The sequence below is a fragment of the Helianthus annuus genome, chromosome 11 (assembly GCF_002127325.2).
Source record: "Helianthus annuus cultivar XRQ/B chromosome 11, HanXRQr2.0-SUNRISE, whole genome shotgun sequence".
Taxonomy (NCBI): Eukaryota; Viridiplantae; Streptophyta; class Magnoliopsida; order Asterales; family Asteraceae; genus Helianthus; species Helianthus annuus.
In genome coordinates, this window is record NC_035443.2 from 31,922,263 (window position 1) to 31,948,292 (window position 26,030).

Consider the following 26,030-nt stretch of genomic DNA (forward strand, 5'->3'; position numbering starts at 1 on the left):
TCATTTTTTCTTTCTACCGTTTTCAAGTGTCCCATGTACGCCTGCTCGCGTTCAACTTTTACGGACATATTTTTTTCTTTTCTTTGTTTGGCCTCGTTATATTACGCCAATTTCGCCTCTTCGATTCTGAAGATCGACTCCGCCACCGCTTCCTTTCCTTTGCTTGACGATTCACCACTTCTCCTGCGGCGTGGCCTTGTAGGTGTATCTTCTTCAACGGGGTCGTCAACGGGTTGATCGGATTCGTCAAATGGGTCTTCGTTTAAATTCATTTGGGGCAAGTTATCCGACGCGGAAGTCTGTAGTTCCCCGAATCGGATGTCTTTGACCTTTTCGAATCTCCTTTTTTTGGAGCCGTAGGACCACGCATGTCAACCAACTCAACCGGGACCCACTTCGGGTGATTTCTCGCAACTTCCCATGCCGCCACGTGTGGAAAACTCCTCTTTTTGTAGAGATCGCAATACTCTTTGGTGGCTTGTCGCATGATTGTCGCCTCGCTCGCTCCACTTTGTGGATTTCGGTTCTACAAAAAATATAAAAGGTTATGTATTTTTAAAAAAAAATAAATTGTTTTCTGTTTTTTTTAAACTGTTTTCTGTTTTAAAAAAATAAATTGTTTTCTATTTTTTTAAAAATTGTTTCTGTTTTTTTAATAACAGTTTTCTGTAATTTATAAAAAAAGACTGTTTTCTGTTTTTTAAAAATAAACTGTTTCTGTTTTTTTTAATAAGCTGAGAAACTGTTTTTTTTAAACAATTTCTGTTTTTTTTTAAATAAACTTTTTTCTGTTTTTTTTAATAAACTGTTTTCTGTTTTTTTAATAAACCGTTTCTGTTTTTTTTAAATAAACTGTTTTATGTTTTTTTTAAATAAATTGTTTTCTGTTTTTTTTTAAATAAACTGTTTCTGTTTTTTTTTTAAATAAACTGTTTCTGTTTTTTTTAAACGGTTTCTGTTTTTTTTAAATAACAGTTTTCTGTATTTAAAAAAACTGTATTTTTTTTAAAGAAGAGTTTATAAAAAAAGATTTAAACTTTATAAAAAAAACATAACTTTTGAATGAAACAAGCGTTGAACTTACTAATTTTCCCGTTCAAGTCCGTCCATTTCGACGTCATTTGGTCCATGTTTCGTTCCTTTGCACCGGGAAATCGGCTAAAATGATTAATGACCCGTCTCCAAAACGTATCCTTTCTTTGCTCGCTGGCATGTTTCTTGTTCTCGGAGATGTGCAAGTACGCCTTCACCAAGGCCACCTCCTCCTCGCTCGTCCAATGTTGTCGGACGGTTGGGACAATTTCTTGAACGTCATCATTTTCTTCTTCTTCCTCTTCCTCTTCTTCTTTTTCTTCTTCTTGTTGTTCTTGAACGTAATCATCATCTTCATCGTCGTCAAGACTTTGTTGTGGTTCACGATACGCGTTTGCAAAATGATGGATGAGGGTGTTGTCTTCTAGTAGTGGGTCGAGTTGGTGGGGTTGGGTTTCAAAGTTTGGAAACGATTGGGGTTGAAATTGGTGAGGTTGAAACGGTGGAACGAACGGTTGGTTTTGACACGTTTGCGATTGAAAGGGTGGATATTGTTGGGTTTGAAAGGGTGGATATTGTTGGGTTTGAAAGGGTAGGACTTGCTCGGGTTTGTCTTGCAACCTAAAGTGCGTCGGCTCGCCAAGATTCGCTCGAACCTTGTGTCTTACGGGATTTTTCTTCGTACCCGAACCTCTTTTTTCGAACCCCCACCTCTCTTGCTTGAACCTTCCATGTTTGTTGTATAATTTTTTAGTTGAATTGGAGAATTTTTGAGTTGAATTGGAGAGTTTTTGAGTTGAATTGGAGAGTTTTTTTATTGAGTGGGGGAATAATTTGGATTTTATATAAAAAACCATCAAAAAAGTTAAATCCCAACGGTCAAATATGGCCAAACGGTCAAAAAAGGAAACGGTAACCTTACTTTTCAACGCGTGATCTTCTCAACGCGTTAATTTCACCACGCGTGATACGGGTGGTGGCGGCGGTGTTGTGCCAAGTTCAACGTGTGGTGGGACGTCCATAACGGACCGCCCCCACTCCCCTTAGCTACTAATTTTTTTTAGAAAGGCAAATTTAATATAAACACACACTTTGTATGTTAGCAAAAAAAATTAACATGGGAAAAAGCCAGGGCCGACACTGGGCAAGTGCCGGGTGAGCGATCATTCTGGGCCCAAATGGATATAATTTTCAAAACCTTTACAAAACTCTCTTTCCAAATTTGTTATAGGAGGCCTCTTTTATAAGAATTTTGTTTCTTTTGTTTCTAGGTTTTTAGTCTTAGAAATTGGGGCTTTTGTCATAGGATTGTGTTATGATGCAATTAAGCTATGATGAAATTAAGCTAAGGATCTTGTCTATTATCATGTTAGTTAGAATTGTGTAATTTTTAAGGATTTATATGTCTCATAGATTTGTTTTGAATTTTTGTTTATAAACCCTTGAATGCTATATTTTTTGAATTTCTATAAAATAAAGGTTTATTGGATTTATCACCCCCTAACTATCGGCCTTTGGCCGTTGCCATCCCCAACTAACACTTTGACACCTGGCATCCCCACCTTGACTTTTAGTTTGTGCTGGCACCACTCAGTTAAATCTTTTCTAACTGAGTTTGTTTCTGATCCTACGTGGCACATACTTGATGAGATGGACAGGATGACATGACGAATCTTGATTACGTGGCACTATATGTATATATAAAAACCTGATCAGACAATGATATTGATGGAAGCACCAGGCTTTTGCTCATCAAGAAACACTCATCAAGAAACAAATCCTCAGGAGTCCTGAACGCACCATGAGCAACAACAACCGTCGTTCCAAGAAGCAACACAGAGATTAAAACCAATCCAACACTCGTCAGAAAGATCACCACAATGCTCGACACAATCAACAGCCCTTGGGTTTCACGCTCGGAGAACGTACGGCCCAGAATCACCAGCGGCGGGTCCGACGGATGGAACAGGTATAGAAACAGCCAAGTGGCAAGAAGACCCAGAAGGGTGATGAGAGAGAAAGGGTTTGTGAGGAGAGAGAAATCCAGAACAGCGGCGATAATGGTTATGTAGTTGACGCGGAAGTAGGAGTAGTTCTTGCGGATCCGGCCGACGGCGTCGGTGACGGAGTCGGGTTTGGAGAATGCTGAATGGTTGATGAGTTCGGATCATGAGCGGCGGGTGGAAAGGCTAGAGACGTTTTCGGTGATGTTGTTGAAGAAGGCACGAAAGGCAGGGGTGGCTACAAGAGCCTGGGATTCAACGGTTTGGGGGTTTGAGATTAAGGGGATCGCTGGTGATGATGATGCCATTAGGACTACTAGTGAAGTGGTTGGTGGAGATAATGATGATGGTGGTGGTTGGTTGATGAAGATGCAAAGGAGAGAATCCATCTTTATATATACATATAGTGCCACATAATCAAGATTCGCCACATAATCATGTCCACATAATCAAGTCTATGCCACGTAGGATCAGAAACAAACTCAGTTAGTAAAGATTTAACTGAGTGGTACCAGCACAAACTAAAAGTCAAGTCGGGGGTGCCGGTTGTTAAAGTGTTAGTTGGGGTGGCAACGGCCAAAGGCCGATAGTTGGGGGTGATAAAATCCAATAACCCTAAAATAAATAGGGTATGTAATTTTATAAATTTCATGTTCAATGGAAAAATTATTTCGGAATAAAAAGGACTAAATAAATATTAAAGATAAATTGCTAGAACCCGTATATGTTGTTTAGACGGAAGTTTGGATAGAGATAATATTAATTCGGTAGAAATTTTGGCAGCATACGTTTAGTCAACCCGATTTTATTAGCTTACGTTTCATACGGAAAGAGCATACATCATTAAGCCCTGAGAGAGAATACGCAGTTCGATATCCTCTCAAATCCTGAACTACCAAACTTATGAACTCATGCGCATCAGTACCCTATATATAGGCATACGACCCAAAGCACATGACTCTTGCGCACGCACGACTCATGCGTACGCGGGACTTTTGCGTGCGTATGAGTCTTGCGCTCCTATTCTCACAAAAAAAATCTATAATATTCAACACATGCTCTATAAAGCCTATTCGCACAGTAATGGAGACAAGAAATGCACTAACAGATTCCCCCTTATACATTGCTGCCGAATCTTGATCTTCAAATATGGGAGTCATGTTGTAATATTCTTCAACTATAATCAAGTGTTTGTTGATGTCGTCAAATTCCCCTTGATTGATGATTCGGGTTTGCGTTTAAATCAATATATTCCCCCATAATTGATGCTTCAAGTCTTTATCTCCACGGTTCTTGACACAATCCTCTAATTTGCTAAACCGCAATCTTCATGAATATTAACAAATTTGAAACTAAGCAATGCAGCTTTTCCAATTCGACGTTAATCACATCCACGTTCGATTTTAGCGTACTCCCTGCTTGATCCACTGATCTTCAGAAACCCAACTGATAATCGATAGAAACTTCAAATACGACACTGGTCGTCTTCAAATAAGCGAATACCCATGAAAACTTGACATCCTGTTTTCAGTAATCAATGTTATGCTCTAACAACGTTAGTGACTGATCAGTGTAAACGGTAATCTCCACAATTAACAAATCATAGTCGGATTAAAAATTATCTGGTAACACACTGTGATCTTCAAAGTATAATGATAAACATTCTTCATCGGATAAAAAAAAATATCAGTTTTGTAGTCTTCTCTGTTAGTCCTTATAGTAGTGTAATCTTCACACATCATTATTTCCAGACGGTTAGTTCAGAAAATAACTCATCTGCCAAAAATCCAATATGTAGTCTTTTCCAGACAAAGCTGCCACTATCAATCTCGTTCATTGTTTTAACAATATACTAGTAAAGATCGCCTAATACTTTCTTCAAACCAGCTTGACGAAGACTGAGACTTCAATTTGTTTCCAAACTAAAGAATACGAGATACTATGCATTACAAAACAATTTTAGTCATAACCACCCGAATACTGTTTCATATCTTCTCTGTCATTTTGTGTTAGAATATCCCAAAAAGTACTGAATTTCAATATACGAAATGAAAATTTTATTCCCCATTCTTTTTGGCAAATTCTGACCTCTGTAAAATTATCACTGAATTTCCAAGAATTTCCCCCTGAATCTTCGCAAATTCTGATCTCTACTCTCTCTAAAAACTCAACTTTGCGGAATATTTGACTTTTTGTTCCACAAAAGTCAGTTTATCATCAATGCAGAATTTTACATTTTCGCCCATTAATAGTCAGTTTACCAATCGATAAACATTATGAAATGGTCTCCATGACTACCCCACTTTATCATCAATGTTGAATCCATCAACGTGTCCTCGAATAACCCGTATTTCTTGAAAAAAATTTCTATCACCAATTTTTAAGAAACATTTACCCCCTGAGCGTATCACTCATGTGTCCGTATGAGTCGTGCGTGTGTACCACTCCTGCGTGCGTACGAATCCTGCACTCTAGGTGGTGCACGCGTATGAATCTTGCGCTCCACGATGCTGTTTCTAATTTTCGATCCAAAATCTTCATTTCTTCGAATTTGATGATGAAACCACCATAGAAAGGTGCGAAAATCAATTCTAACTAATTCTATATCTTCAGTTTGGTTTTTCATCCGTGAATTGATCATCAATTTTGACATCAACGCGTCGGCACCTTTGGTTTTACGTCTAAAACATATAAATCAATAGCGTAGGTGATTCAATCAATGATTAGATCGATTGAATCGGTACCGTAGCTCTAATACAAATGCTAGGACCCCGTATATGATTTTTAGACGGAAGTTTGGATACTGATAATACTAATTCGGTAGAAATTTTGGCAGCAGAATATTTAGTTGACCTTATTTTATTAGCTTCCATTCCATACTGAACGAGCATACGTCATTAAGCCCTAGGAGAGAACACGCAGTTCGATAATTGCAAGGCGATTTCTTAAAAGAAAATATGAACAGAAGAACGACACGCGGAAAGAAGACCTAGTTGACACAATCATGGCAAGACCAGTGTCTCCAATCTCATCAGCAATAACTCGGGTCCCAGCAAATCCTCCTAGTCAAAAACTTCTAAATGGAAGTCAAACAAAGACACCCATGAATTGACTCTACTCAGGGCTAGTGTGAAGGTGAAGAAGATCACAATGAAAAGTGCCTCTGATCTAAAAATTGAAGATCTGCAAGACTTAATAAGTCTACCACTGGAAAGAGACCAGAAGACACTATTTCTATTGACTTTGAATTATAATTCAAAGGTTAAATAAGAGAACAGTTGATGAGAGAATAAAGGTTGATCAAATAAACATCTGTTTTGGCATCATCTGTTCTTGGGGAGATTGTTGGACCTATAAAAAAACAGATGATATCCAAAAGCCAAGACATGACTCAAAGATCAAGAAATAAACAGTTGATGAAGCAATTCTCTTCCCAAAGATAGTGAAACTTAAAAAACAAAATTAGAACATTTGTTCAAGAACAAAGCAAACATCTGATCAAGTCTTGGAACCGATGTTCAAGAAGAAACAACATATGTTGAAAGCTAATTGACTGTTAAAGACCAAAGCACTGATGAAGTCAAATGTCTGATAAAGAAGACCAAACATCTGTATGGCCAAACAAATGTTTAGATAACTGCAACAGATGATAGCTTACACAGTGGTTTCCCATTTTAACAGTATTTATCTTATCAGTGTTTAGACTAGTTAGAATAGATGATAGGATTTGCACAGATGTTTGCAACATCCATGGAATCTTTTCTATTACAAATGTTAGATGTCACTATTAGGGTGATGTCAGCCTATCACGAACAGAGCTTTAGTACTTAGTACAAATATCTCACCTGTTAGATGTTGGTGCATATGTCTGTTGACTCCGTCTTGTATCGAGTCATGTAACTAGATAGATAGACCAGGACATGTTGTACGAGAGAAACGGGAAACAGGTCTGAACCAGCCACCTCGCACGAGGTGACCAGTTCGTGCGACCTGGCCAGCTCGTGCGACCTGGACCAGATCGTGTGGACTGTGGTTCGTGCGACCTGGTGTTTCCTATATATAGAGGGTCTTGTGTCTTCATTTGTAACATTCTGATTCCGGAGACGAAGTGCTGCCGAAGTGTCGAACGATCTGTAAACAGTTTCAAATCAATCTAAACGACAGTTAAAGTGATTCTTAGTGTTAAACAAGCTGCAAACATGTCTAAATCATTGAATTCCGCGTTTGGTTTGGTCTAGAACTCTTCTGATCGACTCATTAGGTCGTTTGAGATTAGTCAGATCGCTTGAAAAGGTGGTCAGGTCGCTTGAGAATCCCCAGGTCATTTGAAATTGAGTCCAGATCGTGTGAAATATCTTTAAGTCGTGTGAAACATTTCCAGCTTGTTTGAATCAGCTCGTTTGAACCAGTTCGTTTGAACCAAATCGTTTGAACCAGTTCGTTTGAACTAAATCGTTTGAACCAGTTCGTTTGAACCAAATCGTTTGAACCAGGATTTTAAAGAACCAGCTCGTACGAAATTCAACTCGTTTGAAATTCTGATTTTGTAAAACTTTTCACCCCAAAACATGGATAACGAGTTTTACAACGCTTTTGCTACTGCTCTAGTTGCTCCAGTTATAGTTGCCGAAACTGTTGGTATAGAGAATGAAACGGGAACTTTCCAAAAGCCTCCAAAGCTTATGTACATTGAGGATTTTAAAGGGTGGCAAGACCGTTTTGAAAACTGGGTACAAGCGAACAAGTTTGATGCATGTGTTTCTTTAGAGAAAGATTATACTTTACCTAAAAATGACCTTCGAGATGAAAAACAATTAAGTCAATTTTTACCTGATGAAAAATTAAAATACACAAGTGAAAAAATGATGATTAGCATTCTCCAACAAGCGATAAAAGAAGATATTTTTGTTTTGCTTCAACATGAGGGACTGCTAGATCAATTTGGAAAGCGTTGATTAAAAAGTTTAAGGATAGTGATGATATGATAAAAAATAAACAAGCATTACTAAAAAAATCTTTTGATATGTTTACAGCTCTTGAAGGTGAAACAACAAGAATGATTATTGAGAGATATTGTCATCTTGTCATGGAAATGAAAAGATTGGACATCAAGAAAGAAGATGATGAATGGGTTGATAAGCTAGCCGATGCGTTACCACAGAATGAATGGGGAACATATCTATTGATTTTAAAGCATAACCGACAATTTAAAGATATGAATTTGAGTAAGTTTATTCGGAAATTGGAAGAACTAGAGCTAGCAATTCGAAAAACTGCTACGATGAGAAGTTCGGGTGCTCAACAAGATGTTAGTCTATACTATAGAGGAAGCAAAGTTGAGACCACTCCGAGTCCAAAGATTCAGACTACGTTCAGTGCTGGTGGTACTTCCGGAACAAATGCAAACAATACAAATCAGAGCAGTGGATATTCATCGTCTTATTCAAGTTTTGAAACAAATTTCTCAACACCAAGTTCTCAACAACAAAGTTCAACAAACCTTAATGGTCAAGTTTTGCAATGCAATGTTACATTAAATATTCAAAATGGTCAAAATTTCTCTCCAGATATTGCGAAGCAACACATGGCATCACTTGTTACTGTGTTAGAGTCGTATGAAAGCTTGGTTGCTGGACGAATTGGCAATCCGATGCTCACTAAAGAGGATTATGACCAGATTGATTCTGAAGAACTTGATTTGATGGACATCAAGTGGTGTTTAGCTAGCATTTTGAGAAGAGCAGAAAAGTTTAAACAGATCACCGGAAGAGATGATATTCGTGAAGCTGCAACATCACAGCTAGGTTTTGACAAATCGAAGGTTACTTGTTTTCGTTGCCGAGAAAAATGGCATTTTAAACGAGAGTGTTGATGTGCGTAAGTGTGTATATGTTTTTAGATATATATTTAAGCCCTTTTTACACTTTTAGCCAAGTTTTAAATTTATAAAACACGATATTTACTAACACTAAACACACATATGGGCAAGTGCACCCATCGTGGACGTAGTATAGTGTTGGTAAGATACCGAGGTCGTCCAAGGACACAAGAGCTTTTAATACCGGTTTATCCTCAACGTCTAATCAAATCAAAAAAATTAGAAAAATGTTTTAAACTAAGAAAATAAAAACTAACTAAATGCTGAAAATAAAAATAAAAATAAAAACAGATAGACAAGATGAATCACTTGGATCCGACACGTGTATTAGTATAACCTTTGATTATTTTCGCACTTTTGCACTTGTTTAAGAGATTATCTTAGTTATTGTAGTAGGCCCCTCTTTTGAAGGCGACGTTACCCTCAACCCAGTAGTTTGAGTCAGCAAGGATACAATCCTAAAGGGTCGGATTATTGAAAGATAATGAATTAAGTTATTAATGCAAATTATGGTAGGCCCCGCTTTTGGCGGTGACGTTACCCTCGGCTAAGTAGTCTGAGTCAGCAGGGATACAGTCCTAAATAGCCGGGTTATAGTATTAATAGTAGTTAACTTATGAGGGGGTCAAAGAGTTTGGATCCCCGCCATCCAATACCTATGGGCATTGAAGGAGATCCTACTAAATTTGACCCAGGTCCCAAGCAGGACCTCTAAACGCTGAACAAGGGCAAGACCCTTACCAAACCGTTCCCTTAACCCCCGACCAGGTAGCCAACATACCTCCATATAGACCGTGGAGATATGAATGGTGAAAATCTTTTATTTTATATAGACAGTAAAATAACGCCAAGACACCACGGACAAACGATAAGGAAAGATCACCTTCAACATAAGTAACTAGTTATTAAAGTCATTAATACAAAACCAAATAAAAAGTGCAAAAGATTAAAAATAAAAAGTATTATACTAGACACTTGTCTTCACCAAGTGATGTAAGAGACTTAGGCAAACATGGCCTTTGTTTGTCAAGAACTCTTACGATCAATCTTGGATCCCGAGACGACTCACACACTCTACGATGGACAATGGATGATGGTGGTGGATGATGGTGTTATGGTGGTGGTGGGTGGTGGATGAAGTGTGAGAGAGGTGGTGTGCCAAGGGATGAGAGAGAATGAAGCCAAGCTCCTCTATTTATAGGCTGAACAGAAGGCTGGACACGGCCCCGTGTCCGCTGGACACGGCCCCGTGCCCGCCTGACACTCTCTCTCTTCATTAATTGTAATTGCGAATTACAATTAATGCGCCTGCTGTACTTTCACCACGCCCCCGTGCTCGCTGGACACGGCCCCGTGGTGGGCAATGGAAGCTTCTACTGGTTTGTCTTTTCTGCTGCTTCCTGGGCACGCCCCCGTGTTCGCTGGACACGGGGCGTGTTCAGACTCTGTTTCCTTCTTTTTGCCTTGGGAGGTGCCGTTGAGGGTACGGGCAGTCCACTTTTGTTCCTTTTCTTGTATTTATGGTAGAATTAGTGGTCTTTTTGCTTCTTTTGTGATTTTGAGCTCATTTCATCCTGAAAATACAAAAGGAAGACAAAAACACTCTTTTTTCAACATTAGTACTTAAAAAGGGTTAGTTTTATGCCTTAATTGATATGTTTTATATGTTGCATTTTACACACATCAAATACCCCCACACTTGAACTTTTGCTTGTCCTCAAGCAAAACTCTTTAAATGTGGCTTACACTCCCAAATGGAATAGGTAGAAGAGAAGTTTTTTTTTTTTTTTTTTTAGCTTGTCCTAGAGTGTCGGGAATCCAAGGTTTTTATAGGCTTTATTTTTATTTATTTACAATCCTTATTCGTTATGATTTATTTTGAACTTTTCATAAGATAAACTACTTAGTTGGGCATAACATGCCTTATTAAAATTCCATTTATATACAAGTTCACATACCTCACGGGAGATCACTCAACACTCGGCCGAAGGTGTATATTTTAGTGAATCACTCGAGAGCGGCACGGAACTTACGTATTTCCATAGGCTTGCCAAGCAATCAATCCTCCTCCTTTTTAACTTTTTACCTTTGTAAATATCAAGAGGACTTTTTGGGTGAAGGCTTGGGTTTAAAGGTGGGTGGTTGGTTAGTGGTTAGTAAAAAGGGCGAAAATCGTAGCAAGCGTCGGTTTTCGTAAAATACCTTGTTTTTAGTGACTTATTATTTTTTTTTTTGAAGTATTTCTCCAAACAAGCTTTTTATAGCTTTTGTTTGTTTTTTGACTTCATCATTTTTATTTATTTATTTATTTATTTATTTTATTTTATTTTTTTTTATTTTTTTTTATTTTTTTATTTTTATTTTTTTTTGATGTCACATGAAAGGGTAAGTTGACGAAAAAAACCAAGCTTGTTACTAAAATAAAAGAAAAAAAATGAAAAAAGGTTTTTAAGGTGGGTAAAAATGTTTTTTTGGGGTAATGAAATGAAAGGTTTAGGCTCAAAGGGGTTTTCTAGGGGGATTTTGGGTAGGTAAAAAAAATGAAAAATAATGGTTTTGAAAGAAAAATAGTTAGTCCTAATGCCTCCATCATTTACTTACTTGGGTTTAAGTTGGTAAGGACCGGGAATGTATCGTCGTGGCAAGTTCTAGATTTGTAGGGACCGAGCGGCTATTCACACAAGAAACGAAAAATGAGCATTTAATCTAAATATGTGTATTTTTATGCTCAATAAAGGCTCAAAACTCACTTTTGTGGGAATGGGTTTTTAATGTGACCAAGCATATATAATCGAATTTTAAACTAGACTTGTTATGCCGTTTCATAATTTTCTTATGTTGGTTCCTTTTTTTATCACGACGCTATCGGTTGTAAACTTGTAAAAATATAACCTTTTTAGACTTGTTCTTCCCAACTTAAACTAAGACAAGTAAATAAAAAAAATGAAAAAGTTTTTGAAAAAAAAATTTGGGGTGTTTAGCGGTTCCAATAGAGTTTTGTGTAAGGCTTGTGTTTAGGATTTTGCAAAATTTCAAGCTTTTAGCATCCCCCCCACACTTAAATTACACATTGTCCTCAATGTGTCCAAAAACAATATTTTTGGGTGATTAAAGTGTGTTAAAAAGCAAATATTTATGTTACTGCCACTCTGGACACGGCCCCGTGTTCACCGGGCACGGCCCCGTGGTCAAGTGCCAGTAACAAAAATTTCAGAATTGAAACAGAAGCCTGGACACGGGGGCGTGTCCGCTGAACACGGCCCGTGTCCAGTTACCTGAACTGGGTGATTTTTCTGCAGGGGCTCAGCACGGGGCCGTGTTGGTTGGGCACGGCCCGTGTTGAGCCTTCTGTGATGGAGATTTTTGTCGGGTTGCTCTGTTCTTCATGCATGGTTCCATTTTTCTCGTTCCCTTTTTCATCCATTACCACCATGAGTGTGTTTTATTCTCAAAACAACCATCAATCATAAAAACCATCATAGCATTGCAAATCATAGGGAGAATTACACTAAGTAAGCTAAATACTAGGGGATACATAAGGTTATCATAAGAGTTCTACTTATTTAAGAAAATTTCGGGAATAGTTTCCCGATGTATTAACTCTCTTTAGCCGATGGCTCCTTGGTTGTCATTCAAAGCCATTCTTCTATCTCCCTAGGGAGGTAAAAGGTAGCCTCATTCTCTTCGGTGTCTCGAGGAGGAACACTCACCGGGATTCCTTGCACCACCCTCGGTTGAGGTACTTGGTGCATGGCGTGCCATTCTGCTGGAATGATAACCTCGGGTACTACATTCCACGCCCTTTGGGTTATCACCGGGACCAAAGGCGGGGAAGCGAGAAGGTTTAATCTCTGGTGCAGGAGATTTACTTCCCGTAGGCAACCCTCCAAACCTACCGTCAGATGATTTATACGATCCACCAAAGCTTCTTCTACTCCCGTCATCTCGTCTATGGCTTCCCTCAAAGCGTAAACGTAGTTTACTAGGGAATCCTCTGCCATAGACGACCTCCTTCCATTTCGGTTATTTCTTGAAGATGTTCCGCTGTTTCTGCTGGCCATTTTCTGCGAAATAATCCGAAGATAACTAAACTTTTGCAAAACAGTACCTCGAACACGGCCCCGTGCTCAGTGAGCACAGCCCCGTGTTCAGCTATCTGCAGGGTTTTTGCCTAAAGCCTCTAGGTTTTTAAATTATTTTAATATACCTTTACTGCGTTTTAAGCTTAGATAATTTAAAACAAAGTTATAGAACTAACTTTAGACAAGAATCCGTGGCAAAAATTCCTACAAACCTTTCATAGAAGGTTGGAATCATGGGTTTCCAAGCTTCCATGGAGGTAAGGTTTGAAAAAAATTTTTTGGAAGAAGGAGAAATGAACAAAAGTGGAAAAGACAAGGTGGTCCTTAGGAACCTTCTTTTAGCACTTACCTAGGATGGTATATGTGAAGATCCCAGGAATCTCTGCTTGGTGAAGTGGTCAAAAATGAGCAGAATTCAGGCTGCATTTAAAGAAAACGACAGTACACTGGACACGGCCCCGTGTCCGCTGGACACGGCCCCGTGTGCAGAGAAAATCCTGACACATTTTGTCCGTATTCTGACAGAATCAGCAGAGAATCTTCTGAGTGAACACGGGGGCGTGTTGACCGGGCACGGCCCCGTGTTGGTAGGCTGTTTTATGGAGTTTTGTTTCTTACTAAGGAGTTAATCTATATCGGGTGGCTCTTGACTTGTTGGAACAACCCCATAGTGCCTAAGATACCTTAATTGTCCTATACTAAGGCGAGAACGCAAGAGGTTGTCGGTGAGGGTAATTCCTATTTTCATTCTAGGTGGACAAGTCCAACCCTTTCCCGGGCTCTCGTTAAAGAAGGTGTATGCCGAATCGCTCAGGTCTATGTATGCACCGAACGAAGTCGATGGGGAGTCCTTCACGGCACAATCGGCACAGGGACGACTATCGTCCGCGTCTTGTCTAGGTAAGAAGGTATTTTCGGGAGCAACGAGGTTGTCGGAATGCGGTTCCAACATTTCCTCATGGTCATCATCTTGGGATGGATCTAAAAAATCCTTCCTAAGTTCTTTTGACCAATTGAGAAGTAGTTCTTCTAGTTGAAATAGCTCGTCAAGGAGCATTTCTCCTAGAATATCTGGTTGGGCGCATTCGAGGGAGAAATAATGCTTATTTTTACTTTCGCCCCTCTTAAGGTTACAAGGAATCGGTGGGTCTATATAGTGGGGCCTATAAGTGAGGAAGAAACATTTTAATTCCTCATGTTCGCCTCCACATATTCGACACCACAAACCATAAGAGTGCCGAAAATAAAAAGAATCACTATCACTCATGTTTGTATCAGAAATTACCAACCGCCGGGATCTAACGGTTCTGTTTTCAGCAACTGAATCTTGGGCACGGGGGCGTGTTGAGTGGACACGGCCCCGTGTTCAGCCTACTGTCTGATTTAAAACAGGATTGCCAGTTCCAATGATTGAGCACGGGGCGTGTTCAGCAAGCACGGCCCCGTGTTGAGCTCTGCAGAAGCTAAAAATCTAAAAAATAATCCTAAAAAAATTAAAGAAAAATAAAAATATGATTAGGCCGTTGATTCCTAACTTTCTTAAAATCCTTGTGTCCCCGGCAACGGCGCCAAAAACTTGATGTGCGTAAGTGTGTATATGTTTTTAGATATATATTTAAGCCCTTTTTACACTTTTAGCCAATTTTTAAATTTATAAAACACGATATTTACTAACACTAAACACACATATGGGCAAGTGCACCCATCGTGGACGTAGTATAGTGTTGGTAAGATACCGAGGTCGTCCAAGGACACAAGAGCTTTTAATACCGGTTTATCCTCAACGTCTAATCAAATCAAAAAAGTTAGAAAAATGTTTTAAACTAAGAAAATAAAAACTAACTAAATGCTGAAAATAAAAATAAAAATAAAAACAGATAGACAAGATGAATCACTTGGATCCGACACGTGTATTAGTATAACCTTTGATTATTTTCGCACTTTTGCACTTGTTTAAGAGATTATCTTAGTTATTGTAGTAGGCCCCTCTTTTGAAGGCGACGTTACCCTCAACCCAGTAGTTTGAGTCAGCAAGGATACAATCCTAAAGGGTCGGATTATTGAAAGATAATGAATTAAGTTATTAATGCAAATTATGGTAGGCCCCGCTTTTGGCGGTGACGTTACCCTCGGCTAAGTAGTCTGAGTCAGCAGGGATACAGTCCTAAATAGCCGGGTTATAGTATTAATAGTAGTTAACTTATGAGGGGGTCAAAGAGTTTGGATCCCCGCCATCCAATACCTATGGGCATTGAAGGAGATCCTACTAAATTTGACCCAGGTCCCAAGCAGGACCTCTAAACGCTGAACAAGGGCAAGACCCTTACCAAACCGTTCCCTTAACCCCCGACCAGGTAGCCAACATACCTCCATATAGACCGTGGAGATATGAATGGTGAAAATCTTTTATTTTATATAGACAGTAAAATAACGCCAAGACACCACGGACAAACGATAAGGAAAGATCACCTTCAACATAAGTAACTAGTTATTAAAGTCATTAATACAAAACCAAATAAAAAGTGCAAAAGATTAAAAATAAAAAGTATTATACTAGACACTTGTCTTCACCAAGTGATGTAAGAGACTTAGGCAAACATGGCCTTTGTTTGTCAAGAACTCTTACGATCAATCTTGGATCCCGAGACGACTCACACACTCTACGATGGACAATGGATGATGGTGGTGGATGATGGTGTTATGGTGGTGGTGGGTGGTGGATGAAGTGTGAGAGAGGTGGTGTGCCAAGGGATGAGAGAGAATGAAGCCAAGCTCCTCTATTTATAGGCTGAACAGAAGGCTGGACACGGCCCCGTGTCCGCTGGACACGGCCCCGTGCCCGCCTGACACTCTCTCTCTTCATTAATTGTAATTGCGAATTACAATTAATGCGCCTGCTGTACTTTCACCACGCCCCCGTGCTCGCTGGACACGGCCCCGTGGTGGGCAATGGAAGCTTCTACTGGTTTGTCTTTTCTGCTGCTTCCTGGGCACGCCCCCGTGTTCGCTGGACACGGGGCGTGTTCAGACTCTGTTTCCTTCTTTTTGCCTTGGGAGGTGCCGTTGAGGGTCCGGGCAGTCCACTTTTGTTCCTTTTCTTGTATTTATGGTAGAATTAGTGGTCTTTTTGCTTCTTTTGTGATTTTGAGCTCATTTCATCCTGAAAATACAAAAGGAAGACAAAAACACTCTTTTTTCAACATTAGTACTTAAAAAGGGTTAGTTTTATGCCTTAATTGATGTGTTTTATATGTTGCATTTTACACACATCAAGTGTACAAACAGAGAAGCAAACGGAAGACAAGATCCTTTTGGAAACAACGATTATCATAGAAAAGCAATTTATCATCAGGTTGCTCAACAACCATATCAACAACAATCTTCACAATCACATACTATTTCGATTGAAGAATCAAAGGGTAAAGCTTGTTTTGGTCTGTTAGATCAAGAAGATGAAAGGATTCCGAAAGAGTTCAATTGGGATGACTATGATCCTTCTAGACCTTCAGTTTCTAAAGAATTTGTTGCTCGATTCTTTGAAGATTCAACCTCAGAAGAAGAATCAGTCAAACCTAAGAACAGTCCTAGAAGACAACCGATTTTTAAATCTTCAGGAAGTGATGCAGACACTGATGATGAGGAAGAGTATATTAATAAAGCTAGAAAACAATTGGATACTTATAGTTTAATTTGTTTTTTGCAGATAAAATCGAGATATTGAAAGAGAAAAGGGCTGCTAGAATGAAGAGAGAAATGGAAGCAATAAGGGTTGCTGAAGAAAAGACTGAAGTTAAGATAGAAGCTGATAAGGCAAAAGTTGAAGAAAAACCGACAGAGAAGGTCGAGGTTGAAAAGAGTGAAGTGAAGATAGAAGTTGAAAAAGAACCGATTGTGAGTGAAAAGGTGGTGGAGAAAATAGTTGAAAAAATTGTCGAAGTTGAAAAGATTGTAGAGGTTGAAATACCTTGTGCTAAGTGTTTAGAATCTTGCAAAGATTGTGCTGAAAAAGATACAAAATGTGCTGAATTGGAGAAGCTCAAAGAAAATTTGCTGGACAATGTGAGAAGCATAAAAGAATCATATGATCTTCTAAGCAGCAAAGTGAACTTGTACAAAGGAGCTTGTGATGAGGATATTCAGATGAAGAATCTTCTGAAAGCAACAGTTCTTTAAAAGCAAACTGCAATCAACAAATACATTGAGATTGTTGCAGGGCTGAAACAAGAATTGGCAGTGATGACGATCGAAACCGAAAGAGTGAATTCTTTACTTCGAAGTTATCAAAGTTCAGATTATGTTATTGATCGCATTTATCTTACCGTTGCAGCTCATAAGTTTGCAGAAGATGAAGAAAATTCTGGTAAGAAAACTGGTTTGAATTATAACTGAAGCACTCAATCTGAATCTGAAATCCAAGTCTATCAATGGATTACTAGATGATATTGATGTCACCTTCACGGCGTCTGACACTGATCATGAGTCCGAGTTAATTAAGAAAGTGGTCGATCAGGTGTTGGATAAAGATGAAGAGTCAAAGTCAGAGTCTAAATTTGAAAATTCGAGTTCATCAGACAGAAGTTCGAGTTCACCAATCAAAAGAGTTTACAATAAAGATTTTCTGATGTCACAAAGTAATTTGAATGACGAAACATTCAAAGTAGCATATACTTTGAATAATTTCGACAAATTATATTCTGATGAAAAATGTCCAATAAGAAGTGTTAAAACTGAAATGATTAACAAGGTTTTCAAATTAACAGAAATTAATATTTCTGAAATAAAAGACATAAATCTTACTGAAAAACCTAAAAGTACACTTCAAGAGTTCAACAAAGATTGAACAAGAAAAAGGGTTATAGTTCTGGTTCGGATTATCGAAAGAAACCAAACCATAACAGTAATTTCAAAAAGAAAGGATTAGGTTTTATTCCAACCGAAAATTATAAAAATGAGAAAATTTATAAACCAAAAACTAAATTTGTTTCAGGAGCAAGTACTGAAGAGGAGAAAGAGAAACCTTTCTGGAAACAGTCAAACAAAGAATTTCTCGCCGAAAAGCAAAAGAATATGTTGAAGGAATCTGAACTGAGAGTTGAAAGAAGAACATGTTTCAAATGTCAAGAGGTTGGACATATTGCTTGGAATAGCTCAAAGTCCACCAACACAAAACATGGAGTTTCTTCTAACTCAAAATTGAAAGAAAAATGTGTTGATAAAAAAGAACAACCAATTGAAAAATTCAAAGAGTTCAAAAATTTGATTTTCGAAATTGGTGAAAGTTCGAAACATTTATACAAAAGAAGAGCCAATTTAAACAAACAAAAATGGGTTGTTAAAAAATCAGAGGTTGTTTCTGGCAATGAATCTGATTCGTCAAAGTCAGAGGAGCCACATGTTGTGCTAAATGATGAGAATTCCGTTCCAACAATGGATGATGAAAATTTTCCACCATTGTCAAACGGAAACTTGAAATAAAAAATTGGTAAGATTGAGATTTCAGATCAATTCTTCTCTGATAAGAAAGAATTTGATGCTGAAAAGGCATTTCATGGTAAAGTGCTACATATTTTTGGTAAGATGGCCGATGGGAAGGTGAAGGGGTGAAAGAATTTTATGAATCAAAAATTGTTAAACCAAATGAGGATGGTTCACCCATGATTGATCAGGCATGGGTGAGATTCTTTAAAAAGTAAAATCCTGACTTGCCGGAGCTCCAAGTTGGTAATCGTGGAGCATGAATCGGCATCATTCTTGAAAAATGTTTGTGTGAAAAAATCTACAAGTGATAATTTTTACAAGTGGTTGAAAGAACAAAGTGATGAATGAAACCCCATGATGTGTGAAATCAACAAAACTAATTTTCGAGAAAAACCATTTTGATTAAAATAAACTTAAGTGTTTTGAAATCATAATGGGAAAATAGTTTGTTGTCAGGGGGAGTTCTGATTGTTTAAGCCAAGAGAATAGAGAATTGAAGCAATTCACATCAGTTTGTCATTTTATTTGTATAGTTTATTGAAAGTAAAAGCAATATTTTCAAATTTTCCTTGAAAATCAAAAATTGAAACATATTTTTGATTTTAGGGGGAGTAAAAAATTTTTAGAAATTTTGAAAATTTGAAAAATCCAAAAACATGATAAAACCAGAAAAAAGCCAAAAACATCGAAAAATCAAAAATGAGTTTTGTTGTGAATAAGAGGAAATGATAGTACATCAGTAGACTATCACAGCATGCTAAAGAATTGGAAGTCAAATATGTGATAAACGGTCTCACTAATGATATGCCAGTAGGTTTTTACACGCTTAGTAGATTGCTTTCGAGATATAAACCTAAAGATCAATACTTGCTTATCTCGTGGGGAACATCTCTCAGATATATAGGTAACCCCTGAAATCTTGTTTGAAGGGCTTTCTATTTCTGACATACTAGGTCTTTGTACGTGATGATATCTGGGGTATTATACCAGGACTTTTGATTTTGCGGGAGCAATAGCCTAGTCCTCGTACTCTGCACTGCTTTAATCATAAAGCCCACCCTCAGCACAAAAATGATGAAACATTGAAAAATGCTAATCATGTGCTGTTGAAGCAAAGATCCCCAAACGGGACATACCTAAAGTCAAGCCATCATCTCTTTGTCTGAATGGAAGTTCTAATCTGAGCTCTCACGGCCTCGCATTACCCGTTTACAGATATCATTAGTGTACATTCACCTGTAAGACTGAATATAGGAGTCTGGATACAGGAGTATATTCTGAGGTGGTACACGCGAATAAGTTAAGTGCTTAAAAGACTAATTCTCGTATCTCGAAACAATTGAACTTTGTGTGAAAATTTAAATGGATCAGTATACTGACAATCTAAGTGAATCGTTTAGAACTTAAAGTCTAAAAAGATCAACAGTGTTAGTGATTTGTCTCAAAAACTGATATGATCCTCTTACACAATCTTACAAAAATATTGTCTTTAAATATTTCTTTATTGCATTTTAACACACGGAAAATCTTAAAAAATCCAAAAAGAATGTGTTTTAGCATAAAATTTTGAAAAATCAAAAAGATTTTATTTCATCTTATTTTCGACAACTAATGTTGAAAAGCTGATTTTCAAAATTTCGTGTGCTAAACATGATGAACAACAGTGGGTTAAGAGAATGTGTTTAAAATGAAAAATGAAGTTAAAGTTTGAGATAATTTGAGAAATGTTATAAGATAATCTTACAAGTGATGTTTTGAAGCTGATTTTACTGTTAGTTAATCAAGGTCATTATTTTGAACTTGATATATCTATTATTGATGATTGAATGATATCTTCAAGTAGTTTCTAAATTTGTTAAATATTAACAATTGAGAAATTTACTTTTGGGTAGAGAATTGTGCAGGAAAAAGCTTTGAAAGAGCTAGGTTTCGACTCCTGAGGACTTTCCGCATAAGCGTATGCAGATTAGAGCCAGGTTTCTGATCCTATTGCTACGGAGAGCCAGGAGACGTTCCTGAACCTGTGAAAGTGCTATGTCAGATTATGATCCCGGAACAACTTAAGGGGGAGTCTGTTAGCAAAGAGGAGTTTGAAGATTGAAAGAGCCAGACTCAGAATCTGGAACATTACTCGAGATAAAAGCTGCTGATGTTGATGAGCTTAAGGAATCAAGAGATCTGATCAAGAGAATTTGAAGAGTCAGGATGAGATTCTGATAGAAGAAGAGAGAGATTGATGAGGATGCTTACAGAGAAAGATACTTTGGAAAGAGCGTGAAGACTGATCAAGACTGAAGACTCGACACACTGAAGACTCGTCATCATCCAAGGGGGAGTTTGTTGCTGCATATGTCTGTTGACTTCGTCTTGTATCGAGTCATATAACTAGATAGATAGACCAGGACACGTTGTACGAGAGAAACGGGAAACAGGTCTGAACCAACCACCTCGCACGAGGTGACCAGTTCGTGCGACCTGGCCAGGTCGTGCGACCTGGACCAGATCGTATGGACTGTGGTTCGTGCGACCTGGTGTTTCCTATATAGAGAGGTTCTTGTGTCTTCATTTGTAACATTCTGATTCCGGAGACGAAGTGCTGCCGAAGTGTGGAACGATCTGTAAACAGTTTCAAATCAATCTAAACGACAGTTAAAGTGATTCTTAGTGTTAAACAAGCTGCAAACATGTCCAAATCATTGAATTCCGCCTTTGGTTTGGTCTAGAACTCTTCTGATCGACTCATTAGGTCGAACCTTCGATCCTACATTAGAGATCTATTTTATCACTTCACACATTCTCTTTTGTACGAATAGTTCTAGTGAGTGATCAGGTGAGTGGGAGATTGTAGAATCATTACTGTAAAAATTTTGAATCTTATGAGTCATTGAAAACAGCTGTTGATAATATCTCTCTACTTGTAATTTTTATTATGATAATCAATATTTGTTCACTAAGTATCAAACTCATATCCTAACACATTTCTATCAAGTCCTACCTAATCCACTCCTCCCAAGTCAATCTAGGTCTATCTCTACCCCTCCTTCCATCCACAGTGATGGTTTCCACTACTCTAACGGGCTTCGTTGCTTGCCTCCTCTATACATGCCCAAACCATCTTAATTTTCCCTCCTTAATCTTATTTGTTATTCTTGTCACTCTTAACCTTACCCTAAAAACCTCATTTCTTATTCGGACTAACCTTGTGTGTCCACACATCCACCTTAACATCCTAAAAAAATTATATAAATATATATAATTATATTTCATAAATATAGTACACACACATGATTTTATGTTAATAAAATAAATAATAACAACAACAACAACAACAACAACAACAACAACAACAACAACAACAATAATAATAATAATAATAATAATAAATGTGTATTGGTCTAGTGCAGTTTACAAAGACGGTTCCACATTCCATACTGAAAAAACCAGCCAAATTTCTACGGTTAGAATGTATTTTTTTCAAACTAGCTAAATCTTCAATTTAACCAAGCTAGGCAGTTTATGAACAACCTTAGTGCAAATTACCCATCAATTTGACTCTTGCCTGTAACACTCTATCCTGTTTAAATCAAATATAATATTCAGACGATTAGGTCCCATATTTTTTTTGATAACTTACGAGTCTGGGTTAACCGATAACCCAGCTAACAGACATCATTGATTATTACATATAATTTACAGTTTAAAAACATCAAAGTTTTAAACTCGAAAGCTTTGTAATGCATGATCATGTTTCAACCTTCCCATAAATGTTTCCAAGGAGATAGCAGTTTAATAGTGTTCGGTTCTTCTCATACTTGGTCGTCTGTCCAGTTCCCACCTTTGTGAAAGCCTATCATAAACACTAAAAACAAATTTGTTTAAGTTAAATGGTTAAACACGTTTAAAAATAACAAAGAAATTAACTTTCTTGAATTTAGGTGCCCCCGCGACACTAGTCATTATGCATGGCTCATTAGGCATACTACATGGCTCATTCGTTATGCCTGGCTCACTAGGCATACTTCCTTGCTCATTCGTTATGTCTGGCTCACTAGACATACTACCTGGCTCATTCATTATGCCTGGCTCACTATGCATATTGTCTGGCTCATTCATTATGCCTGGCTCACTAGGCATACTATCTGGCTCATTCGTTATGCCTAGCTCACTAGGCATAATGTTTTATTCCATCAATATCTTTACCTGACATCATGATCGAGTAAGTAAAACATTATTTATTAAACCTCAACTCAATGTTTTAAACGATTTTAAGGGTGGATTGGTCCCAAACTCTCATTTCCCCCTGCCAACACCCTTTTCTAATCAATCAAGCCCCTTGGACCTTGAAGGATCAAATTTTCAGGGTTGCTTAGTCGTTCAAGGTCTTATTGACTATAAACAACCATTTATTACCATAATTTGCCAATGTAGTCCTTCAAACCACAATTGATCATTTTATGACTTCACCTACAGAATTTCATTTGGGCCAAATGATCAGCTCGATCGTAGAACCCGTATTTTTCCAGTTTTACCTCGTTAAGATTAATTATGTTCCTAAGAACATGGATATTTCCAGTGGCCTTGTCTTGAAAACTCATTTAGTCATACTTTCGCCTCAAAGACATATTGTTGGCTCTAAGGGCCACTTTATATAAATACTAGAAATACCACACATGAGATAGACTATTATCCTATTCTTACTCGGCCATCTTTAGTCGGGCCATAGGCCCTTACTGAAAGTATGCCGCATAACAAATTTCCCTTGTTAATTCATGGCAATATATGCCCTTACCATTATGCTTACCTACAGGTAAAAAATTGAACAAAACAACATTAAATACCAAGTTTAAATGGTGATAACATCACCATCTGACCATATGACTCTTGTCCATTTGACCCAATCTTGGTTTACCTTTTAGGCTTCTCAACCTTACAATTTATTGTTTATCATTAAAATTTGATTCAACATCATTTTTACCCATTTGACCCATTATGGTTTACACCATAGGATCTCGTCTTATTAAGATATTGTTTGTCACCAAAAGGTGATTCAACACCATTTTTACCCATTTAATCCATTATGGTTTACACCATAGGGTCTTATTTCTACAATTCTCATTTTCCCCCAAAATGTGATTTCTTACCATTTGACCTGTTACGGTTTACACCATAGGGTCTTATTTATACAATTCTCATTTATTTCCAAAATATGATTTCTTACCATTTTACCCTTTTGACTTGTTATGGTTCACATCATAGGGTCATATTTCTAAAATTCTCATTTGTAACAAAAATGTGATTTCTTTCCATTTTACTCGTTATGGTTTACATCATAGGGTCTTATTTCTAAAATTCTCATTTATCACCAAAATGTGATTTCTTACCATTTTACCCATTTGACCCGTTATGGTTTACACCATAAGGTCTTACTTCTGCAATTCTCATTTATCACCAAAATGTGATTTCTTACCATTTTATCCATTTGACCCATTATGGTTTACACCATATGGTCTTGTTTTTACAAACCTCATTTATCAACAAAATATGATTTCTTGATGCGTGTCGAGTGTGATAGGTTTTTAGTTATATTTTAAGCTCTTTTTAATACTTTAGTCAAGTTTCAAATTTATAAAAGACGATATTTTACTAACACTAAACACACATATGGGCAAGTGCACCCATCGTGAGCGTAGTATAGCATTGGTAAGATACTGAGGTCGTCCAAGGACACAAGAGCTTTTAATACCGGTTTATCCTCAACGTCTAATCAAATCAAAAGTTTGAGAAAAGGTTTTAAACATGAAAATAAAAACTAAAAATGCTGAAAATAAAAATAAAAATAAAAACAGATAGACAAGATGAATCACTTGGATCCGACTCGCCTTTAGTGTAACCTTTGATGATTTCCGCACTTTTGCACTTTTTAAGAGATTATCTTAGTTATAGTAGTAGGCCACTCTTTGAAGGTGACGTTACCCTCAACCCAGTAGTTTGCGTCAGCAAGGATACAATCCTAAAGGGTCGGAATATTGAAAGATAATTAATTAAGTTATTAATGCGTAATGTGGTAGGCCCCTCTTTTGAAGGTGACATTACCCTCGGCTAAGTGGTTTGAGTCAGCAGGGATACAATCCCAAGTAGTCGGGTTAATGTATTAATAGTAGTTTACATATGAGGGGATCAAGCCATTCGCACCCCCGCCATCCAATACCAGTGGGTATTGAAGGAGGTCCTAGTAAGCTTGACCCAGGTCCTTGCAGGATCTATACACTGAACAAAGCAAGAACCTTACCAAACCATTCCCTTAACCCCCGACCAGGTAGCCAACATATCTCTATATAGACCGTAGAGATATGAATGATGTAAATCTTTTATTTTATATAGACAGTAAAATAACGCCAAGACACCACGGACAAATGATAAGGAAGTTTCACCTTCAACATAAGAAACTAATTATTAAAGTCATTAATACAAAACCAAATAAAAAGTGCGAAAAGATTAAAAATCAAAAGTATTACACTAAATGCTTGTCTTCAAAGTGATGTAAGAGACTTAGGCAAACATGGCCTTTGATTGTCAAGAACTCTTACTATCAATCTTGGATCCCGAGACTACTACAAACACTCTACGATGGATGATGGATGATGGTGGTGGACGTGGGTTGTAGTGGTGGAGTGTGGGTGAAGTGGGAGACATGTGGTTTGCCAAGGGATGCCTTTGAAGTGAACCAAGCACCTCTATTAATAGCCTGCACAGAAGCCCGGACACGGCCCCGTGTCCATTGGGCACGGCCCTGTTTCCATCCTTATACTCTTTCATCATTAATTGCAATTTGTCTGCATTAGCTCCACACGCCCCTGTGTCCGCTGGGCACGGCCCCGAGTGCAGAAGCGTATCTGTACTATCAAGATTTGCTTGGATTCTACGAATCTTAGCGTTGACCACGACCCGTGTTGAGCTGGGCACGTCCCCGTGTCGGGAATAGAAGCTTCTATAGCTTTGTCCTTTTTGAAGACACCTGGCCACGCCCCCGTGTCCGCTGGGCACGGGGCCGTGGTCAGCCTTCTGTTTTCTTGTTTTTGCTTGGGAAGATGTTGTCGAGGGGTCGGGCATGCCACGTTTATTTCTTTTCTTGTAATTATGTTAGATTTTGCTGCATATTTGCTCCTTTTGTTCATTTACGCTCATTTAACCCTGGAAAATACAAAAGGAAGATAAAAGCACACTTTTTCCAACATTAGTACTAAAAAGAGTTAGTTTTATGCCTCAATTGATGTATTTTATATGTTGCATTTTACACACATCACTTACCATTTTACCCATCTTAACCGTTATGGTTTACACCGTAAGGTCTTATTTCTACAATTCTCATTTATCGCCAAAATGTGATTTCTTACCATGTTACCCATTTAACCAGTTATGGTTTATAACATAGAGTCTTAATTCTACGATTCTCAACTTATTAACCATAACACTTTTCATTGCACAAGTAGTGGTTCTATTCTAGGTGGTGTAAGTTTTACTTACCTTGCCTATCTTCAAGTTTCCTTGTGCACTTGA

The 26,030-nt window shown here is 37.8% G+C and overlaps 1 pseudogene; it reads right to left on the reverse strand.

The window, feature by feature from the left end:
- Positions 1–268: 268 nt before the first annotated feature.
- On the reverse strand, positions 269–3,343 carry LOC110888035 (annotated as a pseudogene).
- Positions 3,344–26,030: the final 22,687 nt, after the last annotated feature.